This window comes from Mastigoproctus giganteus, chromosome 12 (assembly GCF_048544385.1).
Source record: "Mastigoproctus giganteus isolate SK-2022 chromosome 12, ASM4854438v1, whole genome shotgun sequence".
Taxonomy (NCBI): domain Eukaryota; kingdom Metazoa; phylum Arthropoda; class Arachnida; order Uropygi; family Thelyphonidae; genus Mastigoproctus; species Mastigoproctus giganteus.
Window position 1 is genome coordinate 67,469,937 of NC_143586.1, and position 18,337 is coordinate 67,488,273.

At 37.8% G+C, this 18,337-nt stretch overlaps 1 protein-coding gene across 1 annotated transcript in view; it reads left to right on the forward strand.

Annotated features, from left to right (window-relative positions):
- Window positions 1–493: 493 nt before the first annotated feature.
- Window positions 494–18,337, forward strand: part of MED30 (Mediator complex subunit 30) — an 81,508-nt gene continuing 63,664 nt past the window's right edge. The window contains exon 1 of the mRNA XM_090385791.1: window positions 494–516. The gene's annotated coding sequence lies outside the window, so the exon portion shown is untranslated. The remainder of the gene's footprint in view (window positions 517–18,337) is intronic.

Genomic DNA, 18,337 nt, shown 5'->3' on the forward strand with positions numbered 1-18,337 from the left:
GAGTTGAAGAAAACTTTCATTATGTCGAATTTTCATATCTCATTTGAAAGAAAAATTCAAAAGTTCACCGTGAGTTAAACTTGAAGTACATTTCTACATCGCCCACTATTCTGGGCAACACTTGTATAGCTTTAACCTTTGTAAGAAACATCGATGTATATACTATGCCATATGTATCTTACTTCTCTTGTCATCGGCCTTTGATAAATAAAATTATATTTCACTTATAACCACCAAGACTTTATTCATTTACATCTTAACCTCCTCTAATAACACAAAGACGGATTAACGCCTTAAACGAAACGATTGCGGTCCCCGTACACAACCCACCCCAATTTTTTTGGCTGGTGCAGCATGAGCCTCAGGCTTCCTTGCACCACATCGATAATAATAATGATTTGAATTTAATAGAATGAATATCTGTATGGCGTTGCCGAAGGATACAACATTTTAGATGTAGGTGGCGTTGTTTATCGCTTTTTGACCAATGCCTTTAGTTTCCGTTGTATGTTTTGGGTAAGGAGTATCATGTTGGCGATATATATTTTTTCTTTCCTTCTGAGTGTTGTTTTGGTTTTATAATGTGAATGATGAGTATTTTGCATCGATGTTATAGAATGCAGATGTCTGGTATTTTGCATGGAAATTATAAAATGCAAATGCTGAATATTTTAGAATGCTTGCTGTTTTTAAACCATCCACACGATACTATATACCTTCAAGTGTGTTGTATTTTCATTTGAGTTTGCGGAATGATAGAGTAGATCGTTAAATCTCATTTTCCTAGTAATATAACGCCATCAGTGTACACTTTGTTTGATACCTTCATATTGAGATATAGATTCATTGTCTGTTTGACTACAGTGATTATACGCTGTTGTCAGTTATATGCGAGTTTCGGCAGTTCTCGCACATTTATTTCACCAGGGAGCACACACACACACGCTGTGGTAAAAACTACCCAATGAGGCTTAAAAACCACGACTTCGAAACAGGCGCTCACTGCAGTGTCTACTCCGGTATTTTTCAAGAAAATTTTAATTTTTATCATACTAGGGTTTTTTGAGTTGCCATGAGAGCTTCCGAATAAACACGTTGAGTGCTTTGATAAAAGTTATTCAACGCGTGTGTTAATGGTTCCAATTTTTTCAGTTAAGTGAAATATAGAACGATCAAAACAGATAGTACTTGAAGATGATTTGCATAGAGCATTCTGTTGGTTTTTATTGAAGGCCTATATGTGTTTCATTATTATAATTATTTCTTTTAAAGTAATGCCTGTTGTGTGCACCTGTATTTAATATTCATCAGTATTTTTAACAAGTTCTGTCAGAATTTGTTGCTTATTTCTGTGTTAATGCCCACTCTATTCATATATTCTGCGATTTATGGCTTCTTATCCTAATGGAAGCTGTGCCAAAATCTTGAGTTTTTGCTTTTGTGCTCCCAAGTTTATTTTACATTTGAATTTGATCATTCTCTGGCCCATGATGTAACCGAAAGTATGGGTACTGATGTTAGCTTATTTATAATAAATGTAAATATGTAGAGTAATTATTTGTAAATAATGATTACTTAATTATTATTGGAAAGGCATTTCTCTTTAGTTTAAATGGCAAAATTTGTAATTCTTTCAAAGTAGTATATTAACCCCACACTTATGTTTTGGCTTTATCTGGCAACCTCTCTTCCCCCAAAGAAAGAAATTTCAGAAAAATACATTGTGAGTGAAAACAGGGCCAACTTATAAAATAATATACTTTGGTATGCAGGTATATTACTCTATAATTCATACTGTAGCATGTATTATAGTTATTATTATTATTAATAGTAGTAGTAGTAATAGTAGTGGAAAATGATGCAAGGAAGCAAGGCGCCTCTGTAGCCGGGTGGGCAGGAGCAGCAGTGCATAGTATACGCTTCTTGATTAGACCGGGGTTCGAGCCCGTGACCACCAAATACGGAGGATGCGGAAAGGTCAGGGAATGACCACAGCACATCCCGGAGCAATATGGCCTTAGTTGCTAATGCTCCTAAAAACCAAACAACAGCAAGCTTAGATAGTGTAGCAAAAAAAAAAAAAAAAAAACCACTAATACCAAGCACCACTCGTTCAGCCATGGTTGCTGGATGAGTGTCGGCGCCTCCCTGGGCAGGAGCAGCAGTGCGTAGCACACGCTTCTTGATTAGACCGGGGTTCGAGCCTGTGACCACCAAATACGGAGGATGCGGAAAGGTCAGGGAATGACCACCACATATCCCCGGAGCAATATGGCCTTAGTTGCTAATGCTCCTAAAAACCAAATAACAACAACTGGATGAGTAGCGTTTGCATATTCCCACAATTTTTTGAAACAAAAATATGTTCATTCACATATCAGATGCCAGACAACAGTTAGTCTTGTAACCTGGATCAGTGAAAACAAAAATTAGAAAATACTGTATCATGATTTAGAGAATATTGATCAGGAAGGGTATATGGGAAAACTTGATTTTATTCTGAAAAAAAAAAAAAAAAAAAAAAAAAAAAAGAGAAAAATTTTAAAGGATGACATCTAGTGCTAAGTGGGCCTCTAAGGGTTAATTAAAGGTGGTTTTGCTAATCACTTCACCTGACCCAGTACTATATAATGAATTGGATAAACAGAATACTGCACATAATACAATTACATTAATGCATCTCACCGCAGTTACACAAGAATTGCATAATAAAAAAAAAATGTAAGCATAAGGATTTTCCAACCCATGATTCTAAACAGCTGGGAATGAAAAACACGTGCCAAACAAAGGGCATAGCAATGGGTATCAACTTCATAGATAACATGGTGGTTATGATCACTGCTCTTTCATTATCTGTAAAAGGCTATGGTTTGAATTCCATTAAGATTGGAAGAATTTTTGTGGTCTTTTTTTCCCCATTTTTTCCCCCAACTGATTTTTCATCTAACAAACATTCAAATTCCATAGAATATATATTGCTTACACAAATACTATGCTAATGCCTTATAGTATTACTTGCTTTGATATAAAAATGGGCAAACAAATAACATATATCATGGTGGACAGTGATGATTTAAGGAAAAGTGAGCTGTTATTGAGGGGAAAAGGTATCCTGTGTGTTATCAGACACTCAGCCTAAAACACTGCTGGATCCAATATCTCTCTATTATAGAAGATTTAGGAGAAGTCCGGTTGGCCTGCCTCCTAAAATCCACTCATGCACACCTTCCCGATGGTAAGCCCGGTTATGTCACTTAGGTGGCAACGAAAGTGTAGAGTGGTTCTCTTCAAGACGCCTGGTCAGCGTGAAGAGGAAAATACCAAACCCTCCAGCATATGACAGCACGACAAAATAAATGGCCCTCAGTCCCCAGCAGCTTTCACTCTCCCTCTTACTGCAGCGAGAGTATCATAGTGGAAGCAGAGGGTGCTAAGAATCTCTGGGTACGACCAGGCTGCCATGCACGGAAACTGAACTTGGTCTGTTATAACGTAAGATCACTCATCGGTGAAGACAGGATATTAGAGCTGGAAAAGGAATTAGAAAATGTGAATTGGAATATCATCGGTTTGGCTGAAACAAGAAGAAGAAATGAATCACTTATAAGTTTATCAAGTGGAAATCTGCTGTACACCAATGGAAACAGTGAAAGGAGTGAAGGTGGAGTTGGTTTTCTGGTCCATAAAGATTTTAAAAACAACATTTTGGAATTCAAAAGTACATCACCAAGGGTGTCAAGACTAATACTCAAGATTTCTAAGAGGTACAAGCTAAAGATTATAATGATTTATGCACCAACATCGAGCCATGATGATGAAGAGGTTGAAGAAATGTACACCGAAATTGAGTCTTCTAGATGAGCAGAAAACCCACTACACTATTATTATGGGGGACTTCAATGCTAAGGTTGGAAAAAGACAAAACAGTGCAGAAAGGGGAACTATAGGAAATTTTGGAATTGGTGAAAGAAATGAAAGAGGTGAAAGACTTGTGGAATTTGCAGAATCTCAAGGACTGTCAGTAATGAACACTTTTTTCAAGAAAAAGGTGAACAGAAAGTGGACATGGAAGTGTCCAAATGGATTAACTACTAACGAAATCAACTTCATCCTCACTAACAGAAGATATATTGTGAATGATGTTACCGTCCTGAATAAGGTAAATGTTGGAAGTGATCACAGAATGGTAAGATGTACACTTGATATAGATGTAGGAAAGGAAAAAACTGACTGGAGTAAATAATAGAAAGGTCTTTGAGATAACAGAGGAGGAGAAAAAGCAGTATGTACTGGAACTTAAGAACAAGTTTGAGCTTCTGCAGACTGCTCAGGACCAAGATATCGACGAGGAGTATTACAACTTTCTGAAAGTGATAAAGCCCAAAAAACCTATAGGAAAAAAGAAATCCAAAGAAGAAAAAATTAGTCAAGAAACGCTTGTCGTGATGAACCGAAGACGACAAATGAAAAGCAAGAAAAACACTGCCAGGGAGAAAATTGAGTATACTGAGTTATGCAAAGCCATTAGAAAGAAACTCAGAGAAGACATAAGAAGATTTAACACAAGAAAAGTAGAACAAGCATTAAGGGAAAACAAAGGATTTAAATTAGCAGCCATGAGCAGTAATACAGAAAGACAAATGATACTGAAACTGAAGAATAGCGATGGTGTACTTATAAATAGCAGAAGAACTACTATAGAGAATTATACAAGGAGCAGGGGAATGATGCGAGCAGTGGGGAAGATGGATTGCAAAGTAGCAACACATATGACATACTCGATGTTCTTCCTGATGAGGTAGAACATGCATTGAAGAAAATGAAGAATCAGAAAGCCCCGGGGGAAGATGAAGTTACTGTAGAGTTCTTAAAATTGGGAGGAAGAGACATAACACAAAAACTGGCAAGGCTCTTCACAAAGTGCATTAGAAAAGGTGTGACACCTAAGCAGTGAAATAATGCAATCATAGTTTTGCTGCATAAGAAAGGAGATAAATAAAAAAAACTAGCGATGAATAAAACAAAACTAACGATGAACAAGTATGCCACGGAAAGGGAAATAATGATTGAAGAAGCAGTAATTGAAAAGTTGGAGTCATATACTTATCTGGGACAAGTTATTAGCTGTAATAATGATAAATGGCTGGAAGTCAAGAGAAGAATAAACTTTGGATGGATAACATTCAGGAAATATAGTCATATACTGAAGAGCAATATCCCAGTTCGTCTGAAACTTAAAATAATGAACCAATGTATACTCCCCAACATGACTTATGGAAGTGAAACTTGGGCACTCACCAAAAGAATGGAAGAGAAGCTGAGAACTACACAGTGAAGAATGGAACGAGTTATATTGGGAATCAGACTGTTAGATAAGAAGAGAAACACATGGATTAGGCAGCAAACTCAAGTTAAAGGACATTCTTATCAAAACTAAAGAACAAAAATGGTCTTGGGCAGGACACATAGCTCGAAGACATGATGACAGATGGACTAAGAAAATAACAGAATGGTATCCAAGAGGAGCTAGAAGAAAACCTGGAAGACAAAGGCGGAGATGGATAGATGAAATTCATGAGTTTGTTGGTAGTAATAGGAAATGGATGGCCAGTGCTCAAAACAGAAGGAACTGGAAAATTGCTGGAGAGGCCTTCATCCTGCAGTGGATTGAAAATGGCTGATGATGATGAGCTGTTATTGAATCTGATTTTGGTAAACAGCAGCAAAACTACCAATTCTGAGCTCCAAGAGTAAGGTTTGTGAATGGTCCCCTTGTAGTTGTTAGAAACTGAAACTATAGTTATTGCTTGGATTTTTTTGTTTTTGCCCCAATAAAGCCTCCTGTATCAACAAATGGCTTCTTTAATATTTCAGCTCCACGCAATGCAGCATTCCAAGTTTGAGTCTTTAATTTTTTTTATGGGGGGGGGGGGCATTGTCATTACCTTCAAAAAAATTCCAAAAGATATTTAGCTCAGATATTTTGGTCTGAGTAACGCTTAATTGGAGGCATCTTCTTCAGTGGTCAACTTTTCTGTATGAAGCTCAGTTAAGTTTCATTGGTTAGCCAACTTTTTAGAATGCGATGCCATTAACTCTTGAACATCTTGTTAGAGTGATATTTTCAGAGTGGACCACATTTGCCAACTTCACAGTTTTATTTGTAATGACAAAAAATAGTTTAGCATTAGCATTAGTAGAGGCATTTGATGGAAGAAAGCAAGCTTATGCAGCATCAGCCAAAAAAAAAAAAAAAAAACACCACTTCTACTTCACCCCTCTATTCATTCGAAATACCTGTCCAGCTGAGCCTTAAACTTATTTAGGCTATCAACTTCCGCGACACGGGATGGAAGTCTGTTCCACCAACCAACCACCCGCTGGCTAAAGGCAAATTTCTGCACGTCTGTCCTACATCTGTCTTTCCTCAATTTGAATTTATGCCCTCTCAGGTGATTATTCTGAGCAAGAGGAAGAATCCCATCAGCATTGAGCATGCTGAAACCATTCAAGGCTTTATACACCTCTATCAGATCACCTCGCTGGTGCCTAGTCTCCAGACACTGTAATTTGCAAAACGTAAGCCTTTCTTCGTAAGAGCACCCCTTTGTTCCATTCACTAATCTTGTTGCCCTTCTCTGTACTCGTTCCAGCAGCTCTACATCCTTCTTGAAATGAGGCCTGTATACAGTGCTCTAGGTGTGGCCTGACCATTGCCTTATACAAGGGAATAATCGGCTCCTTATCCCTGCTAGAAAAATTCCTATATATCATTGACAATACACCATGAGCTACTCTTGCAGCCCGTCTGCACTGCTCAGAGAACTTCATACCTACCTGCACAACCACCCACAGGTCCCTTTCATTCTCTACCACTGTCAGTGTAGTACCACGGAGTTGATACGTTGCTCTGGGGTTGCTGTTTCCCATATGTAGTACTTTACATATGTCAATGTTAAACTTCATTTGCCACACCTCAGCCCATCTGCTCAACCTTTCCAGATTCTGTTGCAGCAGCATAGTGTCAGTAGTGTCCTTGACAACCCTGTCAACCTTCGTATCATCTGCAAACTTGGACATTAAGCTTGATATACCATCATCAATATCATTTATAAATACAGAAAACAATAATGGACCCAACACTGAACCCTGAGGGACTCCACTAATAACATTAGTCCACAATGAGCAGTGTCCATTGATTACCACTCTCTGTCTTCTCCCCCTCAACCACCCCTTTATCCATAGCAACCATTTGCCGCCAATGCTACACTACTCCAATTTGTGCAGCAGTCTTCCATGTGCAACAGTATCAAAAGCCTTTCTAAGTTCCAAGTATATAATATCAAAGGTATTCCCTGCATCCAGTTCTTTTGTGACTGCATCATAGTATCCAATCAAATTGGTCAGGCAAGACTTACCCTTAACAAAACCATGCTGTGTCCTAGCTATAACTGAAGTCTTGTCTAGATGATCCTGCAGTGCTTCTTTAACCAGTGCCTCCATTAATTTTCCTGGAACAGAAGTTAAACTCACAGGTCTATAATTACTTATGTCAGCCTTTGATCCTTCTTTGTGAATTGGGGCCACATTTGCACATCTCCAGTCTGTGGTTACCTCCCCTGAGTCCAAGGAAGCTCTCATAATTATGGCTAAGGGTTTGCTTACTTCCTTTGCTGCCTCCTTTAATATAACTGGATAGATCCCATCCACCCCAGGTGCCTTTCTTGTGTTTATCTTCAACAATTTCTCCTCCACTTTACTCTCAGTTAGTACAAGATTATCTAGCTTACTGCCAGAGTTGAATACACCTATGGCATTCCTCTCGCTGAATAACTCCTCATGTGTGAATGTCGATGCAGAATATTCATTTAGTTTGTTAGCTACCTGAGCAGGATCATCAACAGTTGACCCATCGATATCAAGTGGACCAATCTGATTCATCCCCTTCGTTCTAGAGTTTACATAAGTAAAGAACTCTTTGCTGTTTTTCTTTGCATCCCTTGCCAAAGATTTCTTGTAATCTGCCTTTGCCTGCCTAACCTCCTTTGTAACTTGGTTACAGATCAACTTGTATCTGTCATAGGCTTCTGTGTCACGTGTTAATTTGTATGTATCCCATGCATTTAACTTCTCTGCCATATGTCTCATTAGTTCATCTGACATCCATTTAGGCCTAAACCTTGAACAATATTTCTTAGTTGGTATGTAAAGCCTAGTAGCTTCCAAGATAAGTTCTTTGAATGCCTCCCATTTTGAAATTGCTGTTGGTAACATCATCAGTTGGTCCCACTGTATAGAATTTAGATACTGTCTCAGTCCATCGTAGTTGCCTTTACGAAAGCAGTAACCCTTCCCTTTACCCCTAATGGTAGTTACCTCTTTGAGTAAATCCCACTTCAGCACACTGTGGTGACTGCCACCTAGTGGTTCATTTATCTGCAGATTCTTAATGCATGAAGAATCACTACTGATAATTAAATCAAGAGTATTACTTCCTCTAGTTGCCTCCCTAACTTGCTGATGTAGAAAACAATCATCCAATAAATCCACAAAAGCCTTGCTATTGTGTGAGTGACCAACCCCCTAATTCCAGTCAATATCTGGGAAATTAAAATCCCCCATTATAAGACTCTATGATTTACTGGCCCACTATTTCCCTGTATAGTTTCATATTATACTGATCAGAGTCATTAGGCCTATAGCACACTCCTACTCCCAGTTTTGATTTCCCAATGCTTATGTCACACCAAACTGACTCGACACTGCACTAGCGATGTCGACTGGTTTCACTTCCTTGAATTTTGTGTGTTTCTTAACTAATAGCATAACTCCTTCTCCCTTCCTATCCTGTCTATCCTTTCTGTAGTCTCCCCAAATTCCAATTCTGCATCTCTTATATCTGAGTGACACCACGTCTCTTATATCCCAACAATATCCACCTTGGATGTCTTAAACAGCACTTCAAATTCATCAAATTTATTTTCTATAATCCTAGCATTGGTGTACATGCAAGTATACATGCACCTGTTTCTATTCTTAGCTACCGTAAAACAACCCATGTGTTTACTTGTACCACAATGACTCCCAGCAGTCTCTTAAATATCCTGCATCTTGTTTTTCAGGCTTCTGCTCATTCCAATAGAAGCAGTGCAAGAATCTCTTTCACCTCTGCCAGTGGCTGCTGTTAATCTATTAGTCTTTGTCTCCCCCCAAGCTAGCAGTTTTCCGACCCACCAAGTTGAAAGTCTCAGTTTGGTGTTTAAATGAAGCAGGTAAAAAGTTATAAAGGAGTATGTATTCTTAATTTGAAAAGAAGTTATGTACACAGTGCATTATATTTCTGGCATGTTAGCAAATAGTAATTATTTATAATAAAAATGAGCAAAAAGCAATGACTTTAGTATTAGCATTAGTAGAGGCATATGATGCAAGATGCTTCTGATGCTTATACAACATCAGAAAAAAAAAAAAAAAACTTCCCATTTCACCCATCCATTTGCTACAAAAGTTTATCCATTTCTTCCTTGAATTTATTTAAGCTGTCAACTTCCACAATGACAAATGGAAATTTGTTATTGGAATTGTGCTGGCTAAAGGCAAATTTCCACACATCTGTTTTACAACTGTCTTTCCTCAATTTGAATATATGCTCCCTCAGGTGCGTAATCTGAGTGAGAGGAAGAATCCCGTTAGCATTGAGCTTGCTCAAACTATTCAAGGCCTTGTACACCTCAATCAGATCACTTCTCAGGTGCCTTGTCTCCAGATGCTGCAATTTGCAGAGCTTAAGCCTTTCTTGGTAAGAGCAATCCTTTGTTCCCCTCCCCAATATCTTGGATGCAGAAACTGAGAAAAATTTGTTTCTGTTATGTCTCCCACCTTGCCTACTCATTTCTCCAACCAGTACATGGAAACAAACTTAATATCCAATGCTTCAGCTATAATATATGGTATATGGATAGCCTATTTAATATGTATGGAAAAATATAAATAATAATTACTGGATTTCTATTGGTCCAATTTTAATGAAATTTGTGATAGCTTGACAAGTGTAGAAGCCTGAAAACAAGGTGTCAGAGATTTCAAGGCCTGCTGGGAGTTCTTCATGAAACAATCAAATATATGGGTTATATTAGGGTTACTAAGAGGTGTATGTATACTTCATGTAAAAACAGGTGTATGTATACTTCATGTATGCCATTGCTAGGAACATAGTAAATAAATTGGATGAATTTTTAGTATATAATTTGTAGCAGAAAGGACAGACAGACAACAGGGGAGGTGTCATCCTCTTAGAGACAAAATCAGAGGTGGTGCACCCAGTTGACATGGGTGGCACCAGTCTAGTGTTGATTCAGTCTGTTGTGACATACTTACTAGGAAAATAAAAATGAAAATAGAGGTGTGTTATAGTCCTAGTGACTGCAATGAGTATAATGAGAAACTGTACAGACAGAGAGTGGGCCAATATATCAGAATGTCTTGTTCTGATTTTAAAGATTTTAACTTTCCAGATATTGGCTGGAACTTATGGGTTGGTCACTTGTACAGTAGCAAGAAGTTTGTGGATTTATTGGATGCTTGTTTCTTGTACCATTATGTTAGAGAGACAACAAGAGAAAGAAGTACTCTTGATGTGATTTTCAGCAGTGACTCTTTATGGATTAAGAATCTGTAGATAAGACTCACTGAGTAGTTGTGATCATAGTGTATTGATACTGAGTTATGCAAAGCAATTAGAAAGAGACTCAGAGAGGACATAAGAAGATTTAACACAAGAAAAGTAGAACAAGCATTAAGGGAAAACAAAGCAGCCATGAGCAGTAATACAGAAAGACAAATGATACTGAAACAGAAGAATAGCGGTGGTGTACTTATAAACAGCAGAGAAGGCATAATTCAAAAAGCAGAAGACTACTATAGAGAATTATACAAGGAGCGAGGGAATGATACCAGCAGTGAGGAAGATGGATTGCAAAGTAGCAACACATACGACATACCCGATATTCTTCCTGATGAGGTAGAACATGCATTGAAGAAAATGAAGAATCGGAAAGCCCCTGGGGAAGATGAAGTTACTGTGGAGTTGTTAAAATTGGGAGGAAGAGACATAACACAAAAACTGGCAAGGCTCTTCACAAAGTGCATTAGAAAAGGTGTGATGCCTAAGCAGTGGAATAATGCAATCATAGTTTTGCTGCATAAGAAAGGAGATAAATCAGAAATTGGAAATTATAGACCAATTAGCTTGTTATCCCATATCTACAAGTTGTTCACAAGGGTCATTACTAACAGATTAGAAAGAATACTTGATGAGAATCAACCGAAAGAGCAAGCTGGCTTTAGGACAGGATTCTCAACTATGGATCACCTTCACGTAATATCACAGCTAATGGAGAAAGCAAATGAATATAAAACACCATTATGCCTGGCATTTGTGGATTATGAAAAGGCATTTGACTCCATACAGCATAAGGCAATGTTTCGGGCACTGGAAAGACAAGGCATAGATACTCCATATATTATGATTTTGAAGAAAATATATGAGAGTGCTACCTCCTTTATTAGACTAGACAAAGACAGTAGGAAATTTAAAATCGAGAAAGGAGTCCGACAAGGAGACACAATATCTCCGAAGCTGTTTACTGCTGCCCTTGAGGAAGCTTTCAGAAGATTAGACTGGTCGCAGAAAGGAGTCAATGTGAACGGAGAGTACCTAAACCATTTACGATTTGCAGATGACATTGTGGTCATAAGCCACGATCCCAAAGAATTAGAGGAAAATTTTAATCAGTTATGCACAGTTAGTAAAGATTTTGGACTAAAGATGAATATGGCTAAAACAAAAGTAATGATGAACAAGCATGCCACGGAAAGGGAAATAATGATTGAAGAAGCAGTAATTGAAAAGGTGGAATCATATACTTATCTGGGACAAGTTATTAGCTGTAATAATGATAAATGGCTGGAAGTCAAGAGAAGAATAAATTTTGGATGGATAGCATTCAGGAAATATAGTCACATACTGAAGAGCAATATCCCAGTTTGTCTGAAACGTAAAATAATGAATCAATGTATACTCCCCACCATGACTTATGGAAGTGAAACTTGGGCACTCACCAAAAGAATGGAAGAGAAGCTGAGAACTACACAGCGAAGAATGGAACGAATCATATTGGGAATCAGACTGTTAGATAAGAAGAGAAACACATGGATTAGGCAGCAAACTCAAGTAAAGGACATTCTTATCAAAACTAAAGAACTAAAATGGTCTTGGGCAGGACACATAGCTCGAAGACATGATGACAGATGGACTAAGAAAATAACAGAATGGTACCCAAGAGGAGCTAGAAGAAAACCTGGAAGACAAAGGCGGAGATGGATAGATGAAATTCATGAGTTTTCGAGTAGGAAATGGATGGCCAGTGCTCAAAACAGAAGGAACTGGAAAGTTGCTGGAGAGGCCTTCATCCTGCAGTGGATTGAAAATGGCTGATGATGATGATGATGAGTGTATTGATGTGGGATTTACTTAAAGATGTAACTAACATCAAAGTTAAAGGGAAGAGCTTTTGCTTTCATAAAGGTGACTAAAATGGTCTCAGACAGTTTTAAATTCTATACAGTGAACTAATTGATGATATTACCAACAGCAAATTCTAAATGGGAAGCATTCAGAGAAATAATCATAGAAGCTATTAGGCTTTTTGTACCAATTAAGAAATACCATATTTCCCCATGTATAAGATGCACCTTAATTTTGGGGCCCGAAATTTGAAAAAAAAAAAAAAGTATTACATAAAGTTATTGAACTCAAGTTTATTCATCATAAAATTCATACAACTCCTCATCACTTTCAAAACTCCCATTCATTAGCTTGTCCTCATCTGTGTCTGAAGACGAATCACTGTCTTCATATATTGCCTCGTCCTCAGTTCCATTTGTGGCATTTGAAATGCCACACTTCTTAAATGACTTGACAACGATCTCAATCTTGATATTATCCCAGAATTTTTTCACTCAGGTACAAACTTCTCCTATAGTTGGTTTCTTCACTCTTCCTGCTGGTGTCAAATTGTCCCCAGAAGACTTCATCCATTGGTTCCATTCGTCTCTCATTGCAGCTTTGAAGGGTTTGTTAATGCTGACATCAAGTGGTTGGAGCTGGGATGTCAAGCCTCCAGGTATTCCAATTGCCCTCTGCTCTTCAATCCATATCTTCAATTCCCTCTTTAAATCAGGCCATTTTGCTGACTTGCCTCTCATGGCCTTCTTCTGCCGTGGCGTTTTCAGTCGGGTTTCTTCTTCCCGAAGCCAGTCTCAGATTGTTTTCTCAGTTGGAGGAGGACGAAATTTACGTTTAGCAGCACGATTTCCATTCACTTTTGCAAACTGGATCACTTTTAACTTGAATTCAGCATTGTACGAAAATCTTTTAAGCCATTTCTGGGCAGAACGTGGCAAAACGTAACCTAATATACCGGTATCAAGTGCGAAACAATGAGCGTAAAGACAACAAGCGCGAAAAAGTGGGAAATGTAAGTAAAAAAATCTACAACCACTGTATAAGACGCACCCAGTTTTTAGACCCCAAATTTTTCGAAAAAGGGTGCATCTTACACATGGGGAAATATGGTACTGTTCAAAGGCTTAGACCTAAATGGATGTCAGATTTGAACTAGTGACACTCTTGGCAGATAAGAAAAATGCATGGGATACATATAAATTATCAGGTGATACAGTAGATAAAAACTAGTCTCCAATCAAGTCACAAAGGTGGTTAGGCAAGATAAGGCAGATTATGAGAAGTCTTTAGCAAATAATGCAAAGAAAAGTAGTAAAGAATTCTTTACTGATGTCAGCGGTAGAAATAAGGGGTTGAATCACATCGGCACACTTATTATTAATAGTTTAACTGTTAATGATCCTGTTCAATAAACAATAGCTATTTTGCATCTGCATTCATACATGAGGAATTCTTTAGGGATGGAGATACCAGATGTTTATCAAATTCTAACAGGTTGTAGAGTGACTGTGATAAGTAAGAGGAAAGTGGAAGAGGAATTGTTGAAGCTATATGTTAAAAAAAGGTCCCTATGGATTGGAGATGTGGGAATACATCCCCAATTCACTAAGGGTGACATGAGTAATTGCAGATTTGTTAGCTTGACTTTGTTCCAGGGAAAATAATAAATAGAGTCACTGGTTAAAGAAGTAATGCAGGACCATCTAGGCAGGAATGCATTTATACTGCAATCACAGCATGAATTTGGTAAGGGGTGAATGTGTCTGACCTAACTGATTGAATACTGTGATGCAGTAATAAGGTCACTGGATGCATAAAATAATTTTGATATATGAGTTTAGGGAAGCATTTGATATTGTTGCACATGTTGCTGTACAAACTGGGGCAGTATAGCATTAAGGGCTAATTACTGCTATGGATAAAGGGATGGTTGAGTGGGAGAAGACAGTATTATTATCAGTTGGCACTGTTTTTCTTTGACAAATGTTATTTGGAGTACCCCATGTTTCATTGCCAGTTTTTGTATTACTGATATTGATTAAACTGGGTAGTTGATCGTTGGAACAAACTTCCATCTGGTGTTGTACAAGTGGGTAGTTTGAATAAATTCAAGGAAGTAAACACTAGACAAGCTGTCGCAGGAGACAGGTGATATGGGAATTTTTATTTTTTATTTTTTTAGCTGGCGCAGTATAATCCTGCTTTGTTGCATCATTTACTCATACTAAATCTTTCTAAAATGTTCAAATGTACCATCCACATAGAGTCAAGTTATTACCTGGAGATAAAAAATAAATAATTGCTGAATTTCTATTTATGTCTGAACATCATCCAATTTTAATGAAATTTGGAATTAATGGATTCCAAATCTGAAATATAAAATTTCATGAAAATCCATCTATGGCAAATCCATTTGTTAAATATGGACAGATGGACATGGTGAAGATAATAGGTGCATTATGCACATATGCTGAAGGTATGAAATGTGAAAGACAATATAGCAAAAATTCCCAAATACAGGTTTTTGTAAATTAAGGTTTATGTGTGTATTAGTTTCTTTTAAAATTGAACATTCATGGAAACTGTATACTACAAGAATTACTGGGATTCTATAAATTGCAGCATCTGGAACTAGGGCTTACAATACCGGGATCCCGGTAATTTTTTTTCGGTATTGAAATACCAGTATTTATACAAAAAATACCGGTGCCTCCGTAGCCAGTTGGGCAGGAGCAACACGCATCTTGATTAGACCAGGGTTCGAGCCCTTGACCACCAAATACGGAATATGCGGAAAGGTCAGTGAATGACCACTGCATATTCCCTGAGCATTATGGCCTTAGTTGCTAATGCTCCTAAAAACCAAATAACAAACAAACAAAAAAATACTGGTTTTTCAGTATTAATTTAAAAACAATGAAATTGGTTATAAAATCACCTTTATGCGATTATGACGTCCTTATCTCTACTTGCAGATGTTAGATAAATCATCGATAGGACACCATGCAACATTGCAACCTGTCCACAATTCTTGGACAACTTCATATCTGACCGTATCGTAACTCCCAAGTCCCGTTCCTCCACTACTGACTTTAGTTCAACTCCACCAAGTGTATAAGTTATTTTGGGGTTGCTGTTCCCCAGGTGTAAGACCTTGCATTTTGCTGAATTAAAGCATAGCTGCCACTTTTCTGACCATCCCAGAAGTCTATCTAGGTCACTCTGAAGAAGCTCTGCTTGGTGGCAATCATTAACTACTCTACTGATAGGCGCCTCCGTAGCCAGGTGGGAAGGAGCAGCAGTGCGTAGCACACGTTTCTTGATTAGACCGGGGTTCGAGCCCGTCACCACCAAATACGGAGGATGCGGAAAGGTCAGGGAATGACCACCGCATATCCCGGAGCAATATGGCCTTAGTTGCTAATGCTCCTAAAAACCAAATAACAACAACAACAACTCTACTGATCTTTGCATCATCTGCAAGTTTAGACCTCACGCACTCCATCCCTTCATAGATGTCATTTAAGATGATCAAAAACAACAGTGGTCCCAATGCTGATCCTTGGTGAACCCCACTTCTTACATTAACCCAATCTGAGAAATAACCATTTATCACAACCCCCTTCCTGGTGTCCCAAAGCCATTGTGCTATCCATCTAAGGATTTTCCCTATGATTCCAGCCTGCTCCAGCTTATAAAGTAACCACTCATGTGGGACTGAGTCAAATGCTTTGCTGAAATCCAAATGTCGAAATTATTCTCTAAATCCAGCTCATGGGTGACCTGTCAAAATGGCTAACCAGATTTGTTAAACATGATTTTCCCTTTACAAAACCATGCTGTGTATTCCTACAGAATTCCATTTCCATCTAAATGATCCTGAATTCCATCCTTGATCATTGCCTCCATGATTTTCCCTACTACTGAAGTTAGACTGGTCGGTCGGTAATTTCCTGTTACACTTCTAGAACCGCCTTTATGTTCCAAACAGGCGCCTCCGTAGCCAGGTGGGAAGGAGCAGCAGTGCGTAGCACACGCTTCTTGATTAGACCGGGGTTCGAGCCCGTCACCACCAAATACGGAGGATGCGGAAAGGTCAGGAAATGACCACCGCATATTCCCGGAGCAATATGGCCTTAGTTGCTAATGCTCCTAAAAACCAAATAACAACAACAACAACAATATGCTCCAATTTACACCAATCCAACGGAATCTCTCCCGAGTCCAGTGATGCTCACATAACTAGCCTTAGTGGTTCAATGCACTTACTTGCTGCCTCCTTTAAGATTATAGGGTATATATGCCATAAACCACAGGAGCCTTACTCGCCTGTATGTGCAAAAGTTCTCATTAAATAATTATTTGAAATTTCAACATCATTAATTACAATTTTTTCAACTTCACTCCCATAATTTCTCATTGACACAAAGGGTTTTTTTTAAAGTAAATATTGATGCAAAGTAACTGTTGAGTTCATCTGCACCTTCAGCTATGTTATCTAATACTATCCCACGTCCATTACATAAGGGTCCAATCTGATTTATCCTTCTGTTCTTTGCATTTATATATGTGAAGAATTCCTTAACTGTACTCTTTGCTCTCTTCTTTATTCCTTATCCCCACTCTTTATTCTCTCCTAGACTCAGTAATGATTAGGGCTTGCAAACCGGTTTTATAAACTGGTTAAATCCGGTTTTCATATTGAGTTGTTAAAACCGAAACCGAGCTTCTAAAACCGGATTCGAATATTTTTTTAGTTAGCCCTCGAATATAGTTTTTTGTTATAGTTTTTTGTTACGCACATTTTCTTTCGTTTGTCTGGATCGTTCAACTGCTTTGTTTTAAACATGTTTTTTATTTTATTTTATTTTATGTTTAGGTACGAATCTCATGGGCAAGTGGCCTAAATCTAGGAGGGGTACCTTTTATCTTTCCACCTGTATCATGGCACGATGCAGGTGTACTCATTTACGACTGAATGAGTTGTGGAACGCGCCTTATTGATGGTTACCCACTAGAAACAGATCGCTGAATATTGCATCAAATTTCAATCGTAGAAAGTTTTTTGCTTCTTTATTCCTATTAAATTTGCGATCAAATGTTCTCCAAAAAGCAGCTTCACCAAATTTAGCTTTTATGTAATTTTGAAAATTACAATAGATTTAATTGGGGGAAAAAAATTGCAAGTAAATAAATAAAAAATTTCTTTCGTGAAAATTTTGAAACTTGCCTCGTTTAGACTCTTCATTCAGTGCTTGCGGGAGTGACGCATAGTATTGTGCCTTTGTTATCTTCAATATTTTTATTTAAAATTGTCAGTGATATAAATTACTACTAATTAATATTTATTACTCTTAATATATCTAAGATGAAATCAAATGTATGGAATTATTTTGCTCGAAAAAGCAAAGATGAAGCACAATGTTTGAAATGTCGGAAGATAATGAAGTCGTATGGAGGATCTACATCATCTTTGATGTTGCATTTAAAGAAAATGCATCAGATTGACATTAAACAAGATAACAGTGAACCTCCCGTAAAAATGGTAAGAACATTAGAAAACTTTATCGTTAAAAAAATTTATGGAAGAAGAGATTTCAAAATTAGCTGCTTTAGATGGGTTTTCTGTTAATTCAATTGCCAAGAGTGAGTTTATACAATCAAGCCTTAACCTTCAGAGAAATAAATACGATAAATTACCACCAGCCTCAGTGAATGGAATTAAAAATATGGTTCTGAATTATTATAAAACTAAAGAACTCGTTTAGCATTTCAAAAATTCATTGGTTTTGGGTGCACGGTATTCATTGA